Genomic DNA, 18,860 nt, shown 5'->3' with positions numbered 1-18,860 from the left:
GGAAGATTATGCTGCATTATTTTAAATCTAAAAGGTCCAGTGTGTAGGATTTAGGGGATATCTTGGTGGAAATGAAGCATAATATAGTTAGTGTGTTTTCTTTATTGTTAAATTACCTGATAATAAGAATTGTTGTGTTTCCATCCATCCATACATTAGAATGAGCCATTTATATCTACATAGGGAGTGGGTCCTTGTCCATGGAGATTACCATGTTGCACCGCCTGTTTCTACAGTAGCCAAGAACAGACAAACCAGACACTGGCTCTAGATGGGGCCATTTGTGTTTTCATGTCAAGGAAGTCATATGACCTGACATGATACCATCCTCCAAATATATCAGATCAAAAAGATCTTTGGTGCAAATGTATGTTTTCAATGTGACATTATAATTTATTGTAAAAAGAAAACACAAATTCACACTCTGGATCCACCACAGTCTTTTACTTAGTATCACTGCTGTGATGGCAGAGGAAGGATGGTTAGCTCACCTTCCAGTGCTCTCTTTAACTGCTGCAGGTAATCATCAATGTATTACTGTATAAATAACCCAAAACTAATGTTTTTTTCAATACCTTGATGCTAACTTGCCAATATTATTAAATATTCTGATTAAAAATATATATTAAGTTAATCTCATGTAGTACACTTCATTCCATTACCTTTGAGTAGGCCTGCTTCATTTATTTTACATTGGCTTAAATATTTTATTCGAAAAATATGGCTTTTTTTCCCCCAATAACTTCCATGTGATGTGTCCCAGTAATTTAAATTTAGTATCAAAATGTATCATTACACTTGACAAAAAAATTACCTCTTCATATGGGATATTAGTGCTCATATTCTAGGCTATAATGTATTTTTTATGGAAAGTTGTTTGGTTTTTTTTTGCTTTGTTTTCTGTTTTTTTTTCTCTCAAAAAAAAAAAGGTCCATAATGTGACCAGCAACTTAAATTTAATATCAGGATGTATCACTTCACTGCACAGGACACATAGGACACACAACTGGGATTTTATGGATTTTTCCATTTTTATAAATGTTTTTATGAAAAAAAAAATCATTAACTTCCAGTGCCACATTTAATTTCCTTCATATTCACAAACAATATTTTGAAAGCCGTAATTATGAAAAGTTGACTGACATGTATGTCAATATTCAGTCAAAATATAAGTTCATTTTATTTTATTTTTCTGCAAAATTAATTTTGGCAGTGTCAACTGACCCAATTTAACACATGCATCGACTGAGCCATGCTGTGTGTGGCATCACGCTCTGTCTGTGTATGTGCGTCTGTGCTTTTTTTAATGGACAGTGTAGTGCAGGAGAATGGCATAGAGTAGTGAACATCCCTCACCGACTGACTGACTCACTCACTTATTCACACATTCCATCCTGTCCACATTGTTGAAAATACTGAGGTTGCTTTCCTTTGGTGGCCTAAAACTATATTTTTTAGTGGTTGTGGTGAGAATTCGATGTTATCAAGGTTTTCTGAAAACTTGGAAGCCCCATTTTATCAGCTAATGTTAAGGAGCAACCAGCGCCAGATCCATGCAGCGTAGCTTTGTAACACTGGCTGGTAAAGTAACTTGTAGACAGCAAGTTAGTTGGTAGCAGAGAGCCAACTGTCCGAATGAAATATAGCAACATTACAAGTAGTCGGCCTAACGTTATTCTAAATATGACTGTAATTTATTTTCCAGCATTCTATCAACAGGATGCCAGTCGACATTCAGTCCCATGTAGGCCATGTCGCTGTTTTGGTTGATGCTCAGGTGTAATCGATTGTGTCTACATGTCTGGTGTGTGCAACAGGATGGTGACTACACTAACAACCTTAGAGAGAGATGTCGCTAAAACATTTACATACAGAACCTTTCACAAGACAATACAACTGAGCCGTATCTTACTTGCATTCCTCTTTAATGACAGAATCAGAAGAGAAATGGCTTTTGGAGGAATTTAAAAAAGATCTTTCAAAGCTGACAACATCAGCAGTGTTGAAGGCGGTACAGGGTAGTTTAGCTGCTGTTACTTCCAAATCTGTACTTCAGGCAGATTGTAATGGATTCTCCTTCCTTCTTCTGTAGTGCTCTGTTAGACCAGATACATTATCACCTCCATCACCACTCTGCACTGTTGGCCATAACATGCTCTGGAACAAAAGTAATTTGTCATGTGTACCTCCTGTGTACCACATGTTTTTAAAAAGGGGAAGAGCTCATTCACCCTTCCATCCAGATTTACTTATAGCTGTCACAGTTTTGTTGCAAATGCAATGCAATTTGCAAGGTCATCTAATGTGGTAAATCTTGTGTGATAAATAAAGTTGTCAGTCTCGTCCCTTGAATGTTTTCTGTCTTGAGAAGTTGATTTTTTTTCAAGGTTAAAATGGTAGTATTCTTGGCTAAAACTGAAACAAGGAACGCTCTGAATTCCACATCCTGATATTTTATTTCATTTTATTTTATTGTATTTATTTGATTTCATTTCATTTTTTTATTATTTTTTTTATCTAATTTAATTTGATTAATTTGACTTAATTTAATTTTTTGCTTTGCTTTGTTTTGTTTTATTTATTTACTATATTTATATTTTGGCTCAATGATAATTACAAAAAAATCAAACAATTTCTGCACTGCATGCCAAATAGTGTACTAGTAGAAAGCCCACAGTCAGTTGGGATTGGCAGCAAATTGTGGTACAATCTGCCAGACCACCTCAGAAACTAATCTTTTAACAGACAAGCTTATCAACCAGGATGCAACCACAAGGCATTTTCATATTTGTGAAAAAATATGCCAAAGCAGCGATGAAGGAAACCAGAGTGAAGAAGAGGTCGATGTTGGTCTACTGTACAGAGAAATGCACTGCTGTCAGGTTCTCTGTCTCTATGATTTAAAACCAGGTAAAGCAAGTGCCTGCAGCAATGCCCTGGGCTCTTTTGTGACTGTAGCAGTGGTTGGAAAGCAAACACTCACTGGACACATAGACCACTCCAATACCATTTCATGTCAAATCTAATCCCAGGTCTTTATTTGAGTGCCCAGGAGATTGCCAAGAGCATGAACCTGCATGACATTATATTATTTAGTGAGAAGAAGGCATTGTCAGGAGCCTAAATAAATAAACAGGATGTGTGTGATACCTGGAATACTTGATATTACTACTAACACCCTTAGCTTCCCAAGAAGCTATCCATGATTTCAATCAGGAGAGACTCGTTCTGAGAGAAAAGAATATTTATTTTACATGCGCACATAGATATGAGAAATGTAAGACGTCTTCGGTGATTAGACCCTATTGTGATGTCATCTCTTCCAGGAGGGTGGTAAAGAAGTAGTAGATTAGGGATCCCCCACTGTGGAGTCTAGATGCTGGTGGTGGTCATGAGATGAGATGAAGAGGGAGCTGAGGATCTGGATGTGAAGAGGAGTGAGCTTTTGATGAGCTCGTCCTGGGCTCTAGATAAGATGACTGGAGGTGAATAGGGTGGAGGGGACAATTCTGCTTAAAATGACAGCTGGCAGGAGCAGAGAGGAGTTCAGATTTTAGGTTTGGCAGCAGCGAGATGAATGGCTGAAAGAGATCGTGGCAAAGGAAACACCCATGGTCAGCTGATTGGAGAAAGCAGTGGAAGTGGGTTAGAGAGAGAATTGTGAATGAATGTAGCATAAAAAAAGTCTTCCTGGTTGAACTTAAGCTTCATTTGGTTTAACCACGTTTTCTTTGCTTTGTAGCTGCTACAACACTATGGTGATTACAGGTGTGATGCACTTCAGATTATAGTTTAGATTATAGTAACATTACAGTAGCCTGGCCTTTCCACTAAATCAAGAAAATAATTGTGGGAATATACATGAAGCCTACGCAGAAAATTTAAAGAATGACATATATAGGGCTAGTTCCAAAAATAAATAAGTAAATAAACAAAATAAAATAAAATTCAACAGAAACTGTAACTGATTCTCAAAAAAAAAAAAAATTCGAACACAAATTAACACATGCTGAATGTGTGGCCTGAAGTAAAAAAGAAAACGCTATACAATACAACTATGTAATGAACCCACTGTGGTATGCACTACACACAAGCACCAACTCCGAGGCTTAAAAATGAAGTTAAGTTAGTGCCAAAAACTGCAGCTCCTTGAATGGCCACTTGAGGCTGGCTCCAAACCAGGGTGAACTCTACAGCAGAAATAAACATGTTCACAGCTTGGTACAAAAAAAGGTTTTCGGTCTCTTCACGAGAACTGTAGGGGAGTGGATGGTTATATTACTCACCTATTTACATTTTATTAAGGCTTGAAGTTACGCATTATTAAGGGGTCTCAAGGCAATTGAATCGAATGCAACTAGACTTAGTTTTAAGTTCAGTTGCGTTCGATTCAATTGCCTTGAGATAACTGTGACCTGGATAAATGAGAATATCCACAGGCATTATTAAGGAGGAGCTGCTTGAAGTGACAGGCTGTCCACGATCTGCCAACATTTGTATGGGGGCCCATGTTTTTTGGGGGAGTTTTTCCTTATCTGCTACGAGGATCCTAAGGACAGAGGGATGTCGTATGCTGTAAAGCCCTATGAGGCAAATTGTGATTTGTGATATTGGGCTTTATAAATAAAATTGATTGATTGATTGATTGATTGATTGATGTGGCCTGAAAAATGGGCCCTATATTGGATTGTCGATGTGTTCCATATTGGTCCCATGGAAATTGCCCACTTTGGTGGGTTTGCCCACGTGGGCCCCACATGGGTCATGTTGGGGCTACCTGGGTACAAAGTGGGTATGGTTCCAAAATGGGCATCTTATCTGGGGCCCACTTGGGTAAAACCACCCATGTGGGCAATTTGCATGAAGCCAATATGGAACACATGGACAAACCAATATAAGGCATGGGACATGTGGGCAACTGTCAATATAAAATATGGAACCCATGGACAATCCCAATCAGGGCCTATTTTTCACCCCATTTCCTACCCACAAGTAGCCTGGAAATCCAGACCCAAATCTAGAAAGATTTAGGGTCTGGCTATGAGTAATGAAAATGGCCCAACTTGAGGGGCGGCACCAAGCATGCATTTGTAAATATCACTGCACGCAATTGGATAACACTACAACCAATCAGAACAATACACGGGGCGACGTATCCAGAGCTTAGCTACCAGCGGAGCTAATTGGTAGATTAGACTCTTGCCGTATCTGGTTTTTGCAAAACAGCAAAAACGTCCTTCTTGCAAAGGAAAGACTTGAGTGCCGTCTTCTGTTCCTCTTTTAGAGAAAAAGCCAAGTCTAACTCGTTCATTGTAGCGGCCAAAGCCGTTTCAAACAGCTGGTGTTCATCCGTAGCCATCTTGCAATGTTTACTGACTGATTCCGGACCTCGTCGTCGCAGCACTGTCGTCATTTGTTTAGCTCGCCTCTGGCCCGCCTATATCAGATAAACCGATGTGATTGGTGCAGCTCGGTTTCATGGGCATAGGTAATGAGCATCATTACTGATTGTCAGAGTGACTCGCTGAGCAAATTCAAATTGTGCTATCGCGAGAACTCTGAATTTCCAGGGTAACCCACAAGAGCCCCACATACAAATGTTGGCAGGGGAGGTGTCATCAGAGTCTATGATTCAAATCCATCCCTCATAGCTCCACCCTCTTGTCCAAATATGGTCACCTTTGGCTCCAAAATATGAAGATGGCGACAGTAAAAATGCCAGACTCACGGCTTCAAAACAGCAGTTCACACACCAGTGGGCGACATCCTGGTAACTACATCCATTCATTTATACAGTCTATGACTACACACTGTTTCACAACTGCATTTGGTTCTTTTATGAATGTCCTATGAATTAATGGATTAAATTCTGTACACTTGAGGTTCTTCTCTGATTATAGTGATGGCACTTACCTTAACCTCTTTAATGTTGAATGTATGTGTATGTACTGTACATATTCACATTTTCTTATGGGTGCTAACAGCTGAAAAGTGTTGTGTAATGGGTGTGTGGTCTTCAGTAAACAGTTAAATGTATGCAAATGCTTCTTTTGCTGGCTAGTTGATTGAAGTTATATTTTTATGGAGATCCCACGTTTAACAAGGACAACATTCAATACAGAGGTGTGGTCTGACTACTGCAGTTCAACAGCTAGACCCAAAATGCTATAAATTTAAGATGAATAATTCAAGCCATCCTGTCTCACCAAGGAAATTTATGAGGGCATTTCATGCCTCAGTATACACAGTGATTACAGAATGAACAATGATGCTAATAAGCTCCTCAGAGTTCAACTATTTGGACACTGCTGATTAACTACCTTTACCATAAGCTCATAAAGTCATTTTCTAATATATTTTAAACACTATCAATACACAGTGTAAATATACACACAACATTTTCTCTCACATGCCTAGAAACTGTTTGAATGGAATCCCAGGCCATGAATGACTTGAATTGTGCCAGATGCTTGAAACCCTTGGACCAGATGTCAATAGATTAGGTAGCATTAAAACTCTGAGGGCAATGTTGGGTACCACCAGCGTAACCCTGTTGTAAATAACAGCTGGTGATCATCTCATAGCCAACTCTCCCTTGAGGCGGGGAGTTAAGATTGGAAAATAAGGCCTCATCAATGCACAGGCACAACTCTGAGCAGAGTCCATCAGTAGATTGTGAATGCAGACACACAGCCTTCATTTGGACCCATCTGGAAGAGCACAAACAAATTTCATTCTGAGGTGAAAGTATGTTGTCACATCACAAGAATCTAAACATCCGATAGCTGAAACAAACTCGATGATCCTGTCCGAGTTCTCGAATGAAAATAAGATGAACACCATCACCATTGTGTAGGTTGTATATTTTCAGCCACTGTTGTCACAATGTCTTTTCTTAAGACGTCACACTCAAGCACTCAGTGGCTGGGAGTTACTGGGGAAAACACAAAGGGAAGAGAAGGGCAGACCAAAGCCAATGTTCCATAATAGTGTCTGGAACATAGGGTCAGAAAACAGCAGATAACTCTTTGAATCATAAAATGAGTCGATTTGTTCTGTCCTTTCAATGATTCAGTGTCAAGGTAACAAGTTCTGTCCCTCAACACGGTCTGCGTGTCTTGTCATGTCGTGTCATTCGTTTTTGGGCCATACTGTTCCAGAACAAGCAACTTAAACCGAGTGTGAAACAAATTCATTGACAATCCATCAGCTGAAGGAACAGGAATCATAATCATAATCCCTTCGTTTAATAGAGGAAAAGTAGAGAAGTTTACTGTAACTCTATACTGCTTATCCTAGTCAGGGTCAGGTGGTGCTGGGGCCTTTCTCAGCTGACACTGGGTGAGAGGCAGCAAACAGGCTACCACAGACTACCTATACTAGACAGACTAATCCAACCATTTATGCTCACATTTACATCTATGGGCAATTTTGAGTCTCCAATTAACCTAACATAGTTGGATTGTGGGAGGAAGCAGTAGAACCTGGAGAACACCCACACTGACATCGAAAGAACATGCAAACTACACCCAGAAGCCAGCCAGCAGATTCGAACCTGACACCCTCTTGCTGTGAGGAAACAGTGCTAACTACTGCACCACCATCTTGCCCGGGGCCTTTTTTCGCTGGACTGCAAATCGTGATGGCAGGAATAAAACCAGCACAGCACAGTATCAATTATGAATTAGCTACAAGTCTTCAATATGCTGTAAAGCATAGAAATGTCAGCAAACAGGATTACAATAAATGCTGCTGCTGAGGAGGAGACTGCATGAAGATGTTCCACTTCTGAAACATTTCCAGTCGATACTGGAACAACAACAAAGATGTGATGAAGCCATGGCACAGCTGCAACACAACGCAGCCAAATCCAGTGGACATGAGGGGTTAGAGTCTCTGCACAGGCACTCAATCCGTCATAGGAGCAACAAGCGCAGCGACGAGGATGTGATTCCACACAACCACTAGGGTTTGGTCGGTTCTCGGTAATACCAATTCGGTTTGGAATTCCGTCTTGGACCGGGTTTTTTTTTTTTTGAGACCGAACGTACACGGAACGTACACGGAGTGGACGCTGTGGAGGTCTGCCCGGTAAAAGTGGACGTCCGCAAGCCCTGTGCGTGCAAAGCACAACCGTGCGGACTCCACTCCGCGCACCAGTGTCACACAAAAGACTGTTCGGCATGTATTTTTCACATCACAGGGATTTTTCATGGACATTTTTCCATGGAGTCCACTCCACTTATAGTACGCCCGAGTCTGTGAGCACCTGTGTCTGCCTCTTCACCAAGTGCACAGCAAGCAGGAGAGAGAGGGGGGTGGGGCAGGGACTGAGCTAGGGGGTGCGAGTGCGCATGCGCTGAGGCCTATACTGTAGCCTGGAGTTTGTTTAACAGTGACGGGGAGTCGATAATGGCGGACAAGTCAGTCTCAAAGAAATCAAAGAATGCGCCAATATGGCAACACTTTGGCTTTGAGCCAGAAGAAGGAGGCAACCCTTGTTTGCACTGATTGAGTAAGCTGCAAAATTTATTTGTAAGGAATAAAAGAAACAACTTGTTACTGTCACTCTGTTGTCCTTAGGTCATTTTTTATTTTAAATGAGTCAATTGTGCCCCTAAGTGGCGAAAATCCGGTATTACCGACTTGATGCGTTTTTTTTGTTTGTTTTTTTTTTACAAAAAATGGACCGTTTTTTTTTTTTTTCCTCATACCGACCCAACCCTACCAACCACAAACAGAGCTAATCGTATTAGCTGCCAATTCATTTTGCTTCTGTGCACTTGGACACTAGACTTTAACAATGTGGTTTTCTGTTTGTCATATTTTCTCTTGATCTCTGTGACTATTCAGAGTTAGTGCAAAACAGCTCTATGAAGATGTCTTTGATCACATCACCATATGAAATCTTTGTCAGACTCAATTACAGTTGTCAATGATCTGCAGCAACAACAAAAGTAAAAGAAAAAAACATCCAGCAACCAAAGAATCCAGGAATGTAAGGTTCCACCAGCAAGGAGTTGTCTTTTATCACCACATTATCAACTGCCTTGCAAGCCAAGAGCACTCATCCAAATACTAGAGAGTTCGTCACTTTGCACTATGTGGTTCTTGTCTCTGAGTACTGACAGTTCTCAAATGATGTTACTATAGAAACCCAAGTATGCCTCAAAGGAACACAAAGGTTAAGACAAACATCATGGTCATCTGTGTGTCCTCCACAGGTCCATCTTATAACAACAAACTACCTCATCACACAGAAAATACGCTTGTGCAAAAACTTTTCATGTTTTGTCTGCTTGTTCAGTTCAAGGGCCACGACTCAGTTCCTGGACACACCAACATAGTGATCAACAAAAGAGTAATGGCTATGGCTATGGAATGAGTTTTCTGAACTTCATTTCAGCCTGATAAAACCAATTCAGGGTCATGTTGCCTTTTGCTGAGAATCTTTTGCATAACAATTGCTCATGTCCACTTGGAGACACATTTCAATCGATGAAAAGCACATTCAGTCTCACTCAACTTACGCTGGCTTCATGCATAACAGCAGCAAGCACAATTGCCTACACTGCGTTAATATGGATCCCACTGGGTGCTGTGACTGGCCAGTGCTCATGACCCTCATCGCACTGTGCTCTGAGAGAATGTTCAGTGAATTGAAATCCAATCCTGCAAAGCAAAGGAGAAAAAACATTCATGCAGAAGCTTTTCACCTTTTGTCTGCTTGTTCCTTTCAAAGGCCATGACTCACTTCCTGGACACAGCAACATGGTGATCAACAAAAGAGTAATGGCTAACAATCCCCAACAAGTAATAGGCTGGGTGCCAATTTATGGAATGAGTTTTCTGGACTTCATTGCAGCCTGATTAAACCAATTCAGGGTCGTGTTGCCTTTTGTTGAGAACCTTTTGCATAGCAAGTGCTAATGTCCACTTGGAGACACATTTAAATAAATGAAAAGCATATTCAGTCTCATTCAACTTACGCTGGCTTTATGCACAACAGCAGCAGGCACAAATGACAAATCAGTGCAATGATGCTTCATACTGTGACTCATTAATTAAGTGGCAAGCATTTACCGAGGCCACCTGGGAAAACACAAGTGTCTATTTGAACCCAGGAGGACTAGTCATACTACAGCTATTTATACCCAAGCCTACACTGCATTAAAGGACAACTTCGGTATTTTTCAACCTGGACCCTATTTCCCCATGTGTATGTGTGTGTATGATTCATGGATACAACTCGTTCTAAAATTGGTTCAGTATTGAGGGAGGCGGATGCAACGGGGAGCCGCGAAACGAGCTAAAACGGTAACGGGGGCAAATAAGTCCCGTATAAGTTTGCGCATCAAAAGTGCTTTTTTTCGCCACTGACCGGTTCAGCTCGCCAGTGCTATCTCTGTAAATAGCATACTAACTTAGCCTTGCCCTTACCTCTGGGCTGTGTGATGTCACGAGCTTTGCTCCACTGTGTCTGTAGCTCTTGCTACTCGTGGGACAGCCGTTTTCTTGAGGAAGGTGTTTCAGGATTGGATGTCTTCTCTTCTTCGGCTGGCAGTAGTCATCTTGGGAGAAGTGAGCAGTGCAGACCCGATGGTCTGCAAGGCGCAGTGTCTGGACAGGAGTGTTAGCATCCATTTGTAGCACAACTAGCCACAACTTCAGCATCTCGCCGTCTGACAAAGGCAGCCTGTGAAAGCTGTACGGGGTGCTGCGTGACATCCTGTTCTTGCGTTCGGGAAAAAGGCCCATTACTCCGAGAGACTCCGTCCTCTGACTCTTCTAGCGTAACACACACACTTCATACACACATACTCACTTACAGTACCCAGTGGGGCAGCCCTCCCCCTCTCTGCTCCAACACTGACTGACAGCTGACTCCACTCATAGCACTCATAGCACTGGCGATCTGAACCGGTCAGTGGTGAAAAAAAGCACTGTTAATGTGCAAACTTATACAGGGACGCATTTGACCCCGTTACCGTTTTAGCTCGTTTCGCGGCTCCGGTTGCATCCACCCCCCTCAATACTGAACCAATTTTAGAATGAGTTGTACCCATGAATCATACACACACATACACATGGGGAAATAAGGCCCAGGTTGAAAAATACCGAAGTTGTCCTTTAATATGGATCCCACTTGGTGCTGTGATTAGCCAGTGCTCGTCACCTTGACACAGTTAGGATTCGGGCAAAGCGGTTGTGTTTAGGCTCTGCTACTAGCCAATCTCAGATATCCTCTGAGAATAAAGTGATAAATTTACAAGAAAAAAATTACAGATGTCCTGCCAGAAAGTCAGATGACTCAGTATGAAGAGTGACATAGTGCACAGAGAGAGAGTAAAACACAGTGGGTGACGGGGTTAAGCAACAGACTTCTTTACAGGAGAGTGGATTGTAAGTCAATGTTATTTTTAGACTTTATTGACTCATAATTTTCAGTTTTTATGATGTATAAAGTTACTGAATGCACTGTGTACATTAACTGTAGTAGAATAGCTGAAAAGACATGTTCAGGTTGTACATAGCCACATTGGCTATTCAACCCCAAGTGCAAAAAGCCTCATTGGCTAAGGACACCTGGGTGCAAATAGTTTCCAGCATAACAATATCTATCACCAGTTATTCTAAGAGAAAAAAATAAATTATTGGAAAATAAAAAGACTGGTATACACAGTAGAAAGATGCAGAAAAGATCCTTTAAAAATATCATTGGTAAGAAACTGTGATCTAACTGTGTGTACTCACCTGCATTCTCTTTGTAATACGTTCACTCTTTTTCTGCTGTCACTGATACAATTCCCCATTGATGTGCAAATTTCTGAAAGTGAACCCAACAGACTGAACAATCAATGACACACATCATTTTCACAATTCTCTCTTAAATGCATATGGATAAAGGAGAGAGGTGTTTGATCTTACTTAATTACATGCAAGGTGCACTTCAGATGACAGAAGAACATCCTGGCAACTCTTTGAAAGACAGCATACGCATCTTAGGTGGAAGAATGAATCAGACACATTATCTCACAGTTGTAGTTTCTTTACCTTGAGATCATATGTGATGATCACAACTAAATTATGTTATTTTATCAGAAGCATGGCAGTGCCTCAGTTTGGCAAAAGCATAACTAACTCAAATGAACTTAAGCCAGATATATAAATTGAACCACCATGTTTGTTCACAAAAACTTCCAGGTAGAAAACCCCCATGTCATGTACATATAATGAATAAGCGCTGAGACATGCCAAATGGTTAAAGACGACCTACTTTCATCTAAAATGAAAATGATTTTTAAAAATGAACTTCTCAGAAAAGGCTTCTCAATATCTTCATGTAAAATATAATCTCTAATGTGCAGATGGTTCCTTTTCACATTTTTTGGTTAGTTTTTAGCCACCTAAAAAAATCAATATCAGTGTAGGTGTACACTATATTTAGAATTTTTTTCAGTGCTTTACCTTGCTGTCAGACAGCCCTTTCCAACTGGGAACTGAAGCGTTTATCTCAAAGTCACCAGACTCCATTCACAAAAACATTCATTCATTGTAGAACATGGGGAGTTGCTGGTCTACCGCAGCCTCAGTCAGTTTGTATCAAGGTAAAGCGGAAAAAATATTCCAAATATTGCGTACGCTTTAATTGGTATTGATTGACCCTGGTAGGGTCTCCCAAGGCAAAATGAACCAGGGGAGGGCACAGACTAAGAGGGTCTCAAGGAGACCTTGATTAACTTTGAGCACCTCACTCTGGGGGGCTTGCCAGTGAGCGTCTGGTGGCCAGGCCTTGGGCCAAATACATAACATGGAGTCATCACCTGTGAGCCCACGACCCGCAGGGACAGCAATCAGGGTTTGGTGCATTGTGTGCCAGGCAGCAGGAAAGGGCGGGGCCCTGGGCGTGCTGATCCCTGGCATTATGGACTGGCTCCGGGGACATCAAATATGACCTCTCTGGTGGGGAAGGAGCTGTAGCTGGTGCGGGAGGTGGAACGCTACTGACTTAATGTAGTTGAGCTTACCTCCACATGCAGCAATGGCTCTGAAACCAAACTCCTGGAGAGGGGGTGGACTCTTGCCTTTTCCAGAGTTGCCCAGGATAAGAGGTGCTGGGCAAGTGTGGGTCCCCGGCTGAGCCCTGCTGTGTTGGAGTTCTTTGAGAACAAGAGGGTCACTTTGATGCGACTGCAGGTTGCTAACAGAAGGTCTCTGACTGTTGTTTGTGCATACGCACCCAACAGCAGATACGGAGTACCTGGCCAACAGGTCACTTGAGGTGGTTCGGGCATCTGATCAGGATGCCTCCTGGGCGTTTCCTTTTAGAGGTGTTCCAGGCATGCCCCACTTGTAGGAGCCCCTGGGGCAAACCCAGAAGACGTTGGAGGGATTACATATCTCATCTGGCCTGGGAACATCTTGAGTCCCCTAGGGAAGAGCTGGAAAGTGTAGCTGGGGAGAGGGGTGTCTGGGATGTTTTGCTTGGCCTGCTGCCCCCAGAACCCAGTCCCTGATAAGCGGATGGAAATGGATGGATGGATGCAGCCTCTGTCCACAGCAGTCCCTTCCTTTGCTTCCATGTCAGTAGATTTGGTTCATAAAAGACGCTTACAACACAGTACATAAAATAAACACAGCAGAAACGTCAGATGGGTCAGACCACAGTTTCTAACTATATCTTTAGACTTTACAGTTACAGCTGAAAATGACAACAGAAATAAACAAGTTTGCAAATTTCAAATATATATTCAAAATTCAAATCAATTGCTAGTTGACAAAGCGGAAGTGATTGTTGTTGTTGTTTTTGTTGGTTCATACATTGTGTACAGAAGTGTAAGTTGGCAGTACAGTTGCTATGACGATACCATGTCAAGCTTCCAAGCCTTTGATTTGGTCATCTTGCACTGCTTGTGATTTCTCCTATTCATTTCCAAAGTAATCTTCTTTTCAGTAACACACATCTAACAGAGCCATTTCCACTGAAAACCTCAGAATGATGCTCGTAATCTAAGCCAATGTGAATGGATGACGAACAAGACAAACCTTCACATCTTCATTCTACATAAATGAATAACAGGATGTAAGCACAAATATTTTATGCTATGAATTAAGGCCTAATATCCACATAATGTTGCAGCAGTGCTATCCATGGGTGAAATCTGACATTGGGCAATAAACTGATATTTATGAGGGGTGTGTACACTATGATGCATAAGTGAGTAACAAAAAATAAGAGCATTTTTTTTTTCCATCTAAAAAAACCCAACATCCTACAAATATTGCTGGAAAAGAAGAGTTCTTTATAAAGACTAGAAGGAGAACACCCAAACCGCAATGAAATATATTTTTTTCACCTATTATGTAACCCTAATTATGCTAACTACTAGTTCTTAATAGCCAGCCTGGAAATGATGCTAATCACTGCATTGACTACATTCATGCAAATCCTGAAGCCCAGTAATTAGAGCTGATTTATAAATAAATCTACCGAGAGCGAGTTTGATTATTATTGCACTGTTCTGAGCAATGAAAAAGGAAACAGCCATAGACACTGTTTTGCTAAGTACATGCTGCTTATTTACTTTATACTATACATTTGATAAGTCATGAAGCCGCGAGTCTCAGTTACACTGGTTGGTATTTTATAGATAGGTGGACTCACTTTTTAAAATCCAGTTTAGTTACATTCACTTTTATAGTTTCAGTTTCATTTGCTCACTAAAATCTGTTGTTTACTAACCTGCGTCCTCTTCTTGTGCAGCAGCAAAATCCTTCATCACAAGAGTGAGTGGGCATATTTCAGAATTCTGGCTCAGGGTTTTGCCTCTTATGCCACATGGAGGCTGTCTCTGTTTCTGTGGTTTCAATCCATACCTCCAGACCTTCAAGCAGACTTTGTGCAGACCTTCAGAGAGTCTGCTGTGGTGCACTGCTTTAATTATCCACAATGCATTGCAAAACAGATGTGACATATTTTTCCTATTGCTGACTAACAAAAAAACAAACAAACCCATAATGAATGTGGAAAACAAATACTGTATCATACTGTTACTTGGGCCAGAAATAATATTCAACCACATCATGATACAGATGTGTGAAAGTATAGACTATAGAGCTACTCAGAATACATTTTATCACTGCAGCCTGCGCTATAAAAGCTGAGCAGTGTAATGCCAAACATATAGGCTAAGGAAAATGGCAGAAAAAACATCAAAATAAGGTCTAATTTGTCCCATCTCATCCCTATTTACAGTCATTTCTGTAAATGTCTGTGGAGCTGAAAAACTACTCCATATACATCCTCTGAAACTTTCTTAAGGTAAAAAAAAAACATTCTATAATTTATATTATGATGAATCATTCAGTGTGTCTACATGTTCATGACAACCTGTTTACACTCCCAGCAACTTCAGATACAGCAGCCTGGTCAGTGCCCCTTGACCTCTGTTACCAATGCACAACACACCACACAGCATCTATATAAGAGACGCTGGGCTTGAAACTAACTACATTTTAATTCTGTCTGCAGAGATAACATGGTAAAAAAAACGAGAAAGTGTGAGTAGGATGGGAGCGAGCTGTGATGGAAAGGTCAAACACACATGACTTTCACCCAGGAGACAGGCGTTTATGTTCCTTTTAGAAACCAAGTCAAGTTAAGTTTATTTAACCACGTAACATGGTAACAGACATGTCACATGATATTGGCATCACATGACATAGTTGTCAATTGACTTAGTTATAGTAATAAATGTAGTTATTTTACCGCAAACCATGATTGTTTTCCTAAACCTAAGCATAAACCTAGTAGTTTTTTTTGTTTTTTGTTTTTTTTGCAAAATCTCATTTCTTGTGAAGATGTGCATTTACTTTGAAAAACACTGCAGCATGTAATGATCAGAAATTATACTGTCATGTCCAAAACTGACACCAGAGGGGTACCTAGAGTGTCACCATTTGAAGCGTAGGGCTACTGACCAAGTTGCCAAATTTGACCAGTTGGGGGTGATAACCGAGCGCAAACCTCCAGGGCTGAAAAATAAAGCCAACACAGAAATGCAAAAATCTGCAGTTCCTCAAATGGCCACTTGAGGCTGGCTCAAGAAGTGAGTCAATCTGCATAAACCCCCACGTTAAAATGGCCAACTTGACAGCAGAAATAAACATGTTTACAGCCTGGTGCAAAAACTGTTTCAGTCTCTATAGCTGATTTCAACATTCATGACAACTGTACGTGCATAATATTTTTATACAACTCACCTTTATATAATTTATTAAAACTAAAAGTTATGCATAGTTAAGGGAGGTGCCGATGGAGTTAACAGCCTGGAACAAAAACCTGTTTTGGTCTCTCAACAATCATGACAACTGTATGGAGGATGCATATTTATAGCCTCTAACTAACCCATCTAGAATTTATTAAGGTTTAGAGTTACATAATTAAGGGGGTGGTTACAGGCTGTCTGCAAGGTGTCACCACCAGGCTCCCAAAAATGCTGTTTAGCCTTGCAGTCAAATTTTCCCAGTGGCCACGCACGGTAGGCCTACTGCAGCGAAAAAATCCCCTGCTGCCAGAAAAAAAGCATTTTCCCTTAATCATGAATCTTTTTATTATGTTTTTTTATGCATAGAGGTTTTATATTTGTAAAACTCACGTGGAGCCAGGGAAACTGATTTAAAAATCTGTGACTTCATCGCAATGTAAAGTCTATGAGCCAAGCAGGAATTGGTGGGCGGGGCCAGCAGGAGAAACACTGCTGTGCATATTCAGTGGGCCGCATATCACGGAGGTACCCCTTGAAGCTGAAATTTTTTTGGAGTATACGCCAGAAGAGCAACTCCATTGGAATGAATAGATACAACTTTGCCATCCACTATCTAGGTACTATTAAATTCTATGGTCACCACAGTCACAGTTAGATCCACCCCTCACTCCTCCACAGCTCCACCCTCTTCTCCAAATATGGTCGATTCTGGCTCCAAGAAAACAAGAGGGCAATGGCCAAAATACCAACTTGAGGCTTCAAAATGTGAGTCCACAAATCAATGGATGATGTCATAGTAGCTACATCCATTATTTTATACAATCACTGGTGTTGCAACCATATCTTGGTTATGATCAGATCTTTGATCAGCCTTTACTCCTGTTTTGAAAGAGCTGGATTTGTACTCCAGTAGAAACCAGGATACTGTGGTATGCAAACATGTCATCCAGGTTTTTAACAGTTCCCTGTCATGTTTGCAAATGTGCCCACTACTCAAGGTATGTTGTAGTCTTTAATACAAAGTAATAAATATGAAAAGTAAAGATGTCATGATGATCATCCTGCTGAAAAAGAAAGCCTGATTTGGCGATGCAGATCATGAAATGTGTCATCTTCCATCACCAGTGATCAGACAGAGAAGCCAAATTGAGCAGAATAATGAGTGCAGCAGAGTGAGGGCAGTCAGAAACCAAACTGTGCTAATTTGAAGTTGCTGAGCTAATTCAGTGAGCAGAGGCTGAGAGATTATTTAAGTGCTGTAAGTGCATTAATGGTATTCATAATTAAGGAATACTTGGGGATGTTGGGGGGGGGGGTATATTTGTCTTCTTAATTATATGTTGTCTGTATATGTGGTGGCTGTGTGACAGTGGACGGTCTCTCGCAGGTCCAAAACAAATTTCTTCTAAGGAAGACAATAAAGATCTTATCTTATCTTAATTATTTTTCTAAGACTACCATCATAATTAAGTGTTGCTTGTAAGTACCAGTTGAGAGTCAAGCTGAGTCTGGCCACCTCCATGAATTTGTAAATGGTCATTGCACCCCACCCAGTAACATGTCAAAACTGAAATGAAAGGATAAAGACTACAGAAAAAACAACAGAAGAAGGCAGTGGTGATAGATGCCGCAATCCTGAGCGACACCAGCACCATGAAGAAGGAACACGAGAAGCTCAAAAAATACCAAGGGCTGAACGAGGAGCTAGCAAAGATATGGGGAGTAAAGGCAACAGTGGTGCCGGTGGTAATCTGAGCACTGGAAGCTGTGTCCCATGATCTGGGAGAGTGGCTCCAGCAGATACAACATCTGAGGTCTCTGTCCGGAAGAGTGCAGTCCTAGGAACAGCTAAGATACTGCGCAAAACCCTCAATCTCCCAGGCCTCTGGTAGAGGACCCATGCTCCCATAAAGTATCACATCTAAACATTTAACAAAGATCCAGATGGCTAATTTCTCAATGTCAAAATCCTATGATGTATCATGAGTGACACAAGGACAAATTATGTGCGAACAAATTAATCTAATTTACAGTTTTAACACTCTAAATAAGATCAAAGCTAGCGTCAGAGTGGGTGGCATTTTTCTTCCGCTGCTGTCTCCTTTGATGAATAACCTTTGTGACATTCAAATCTTCAAAAGGAGTGGCAGCTGTGAAAAAAACACCCATGATCATTAAAGAACCCAACATCCAACATCCATGATCATTAAAGAACACCTGAACACATTAATCTTTATAATTCTTTGCAATATCGTAACAGATAACACACACATAGCTTTGAGGAGCGAATGAGTGATGCTATACTTTATGAAGACGACACCAAATTACTCCTACGAACGTATGCTGCAAACCTAAGCCATAAAACAACAATCGACCATCTAACCTGAAAATGACTTCAGCAGGTTATTTCTTTGATTAAGTCAACGAATTACCACAGCGCCATATAGCCAGAGGAAAGACCCTTTAAATGTTATAAGGAATAATCGTCCTTGATAACACAATCTCACTGGGAGTCAATTAAACAAGGTAGCTGTGAAGGCATCCATGATGGTCCTGTGAGAGTAATATGACACTCCAGCAGGGGTGTATGGT

The sequence above is a fragment of the Epinephelus lanceolatus genome, chromosome 6, assembly GCF_041903045.1.
Source record: "Epinephelus lanceolatus isolate andai-2023 chromosome 6, ASM4190304v1, whole genome shotgun sequence".
Lineage (NCBI taxonomy): Eukaryota > Metazoa > Chordata > Actinopteri > Perciformes > Serranidae > Epinephelus > Epinephelus lanceolatus.
The sequence above is the reverse complement of the archived record's forward strand: the minus strand, read 5'-3'. Positions refer to the sequence as shown.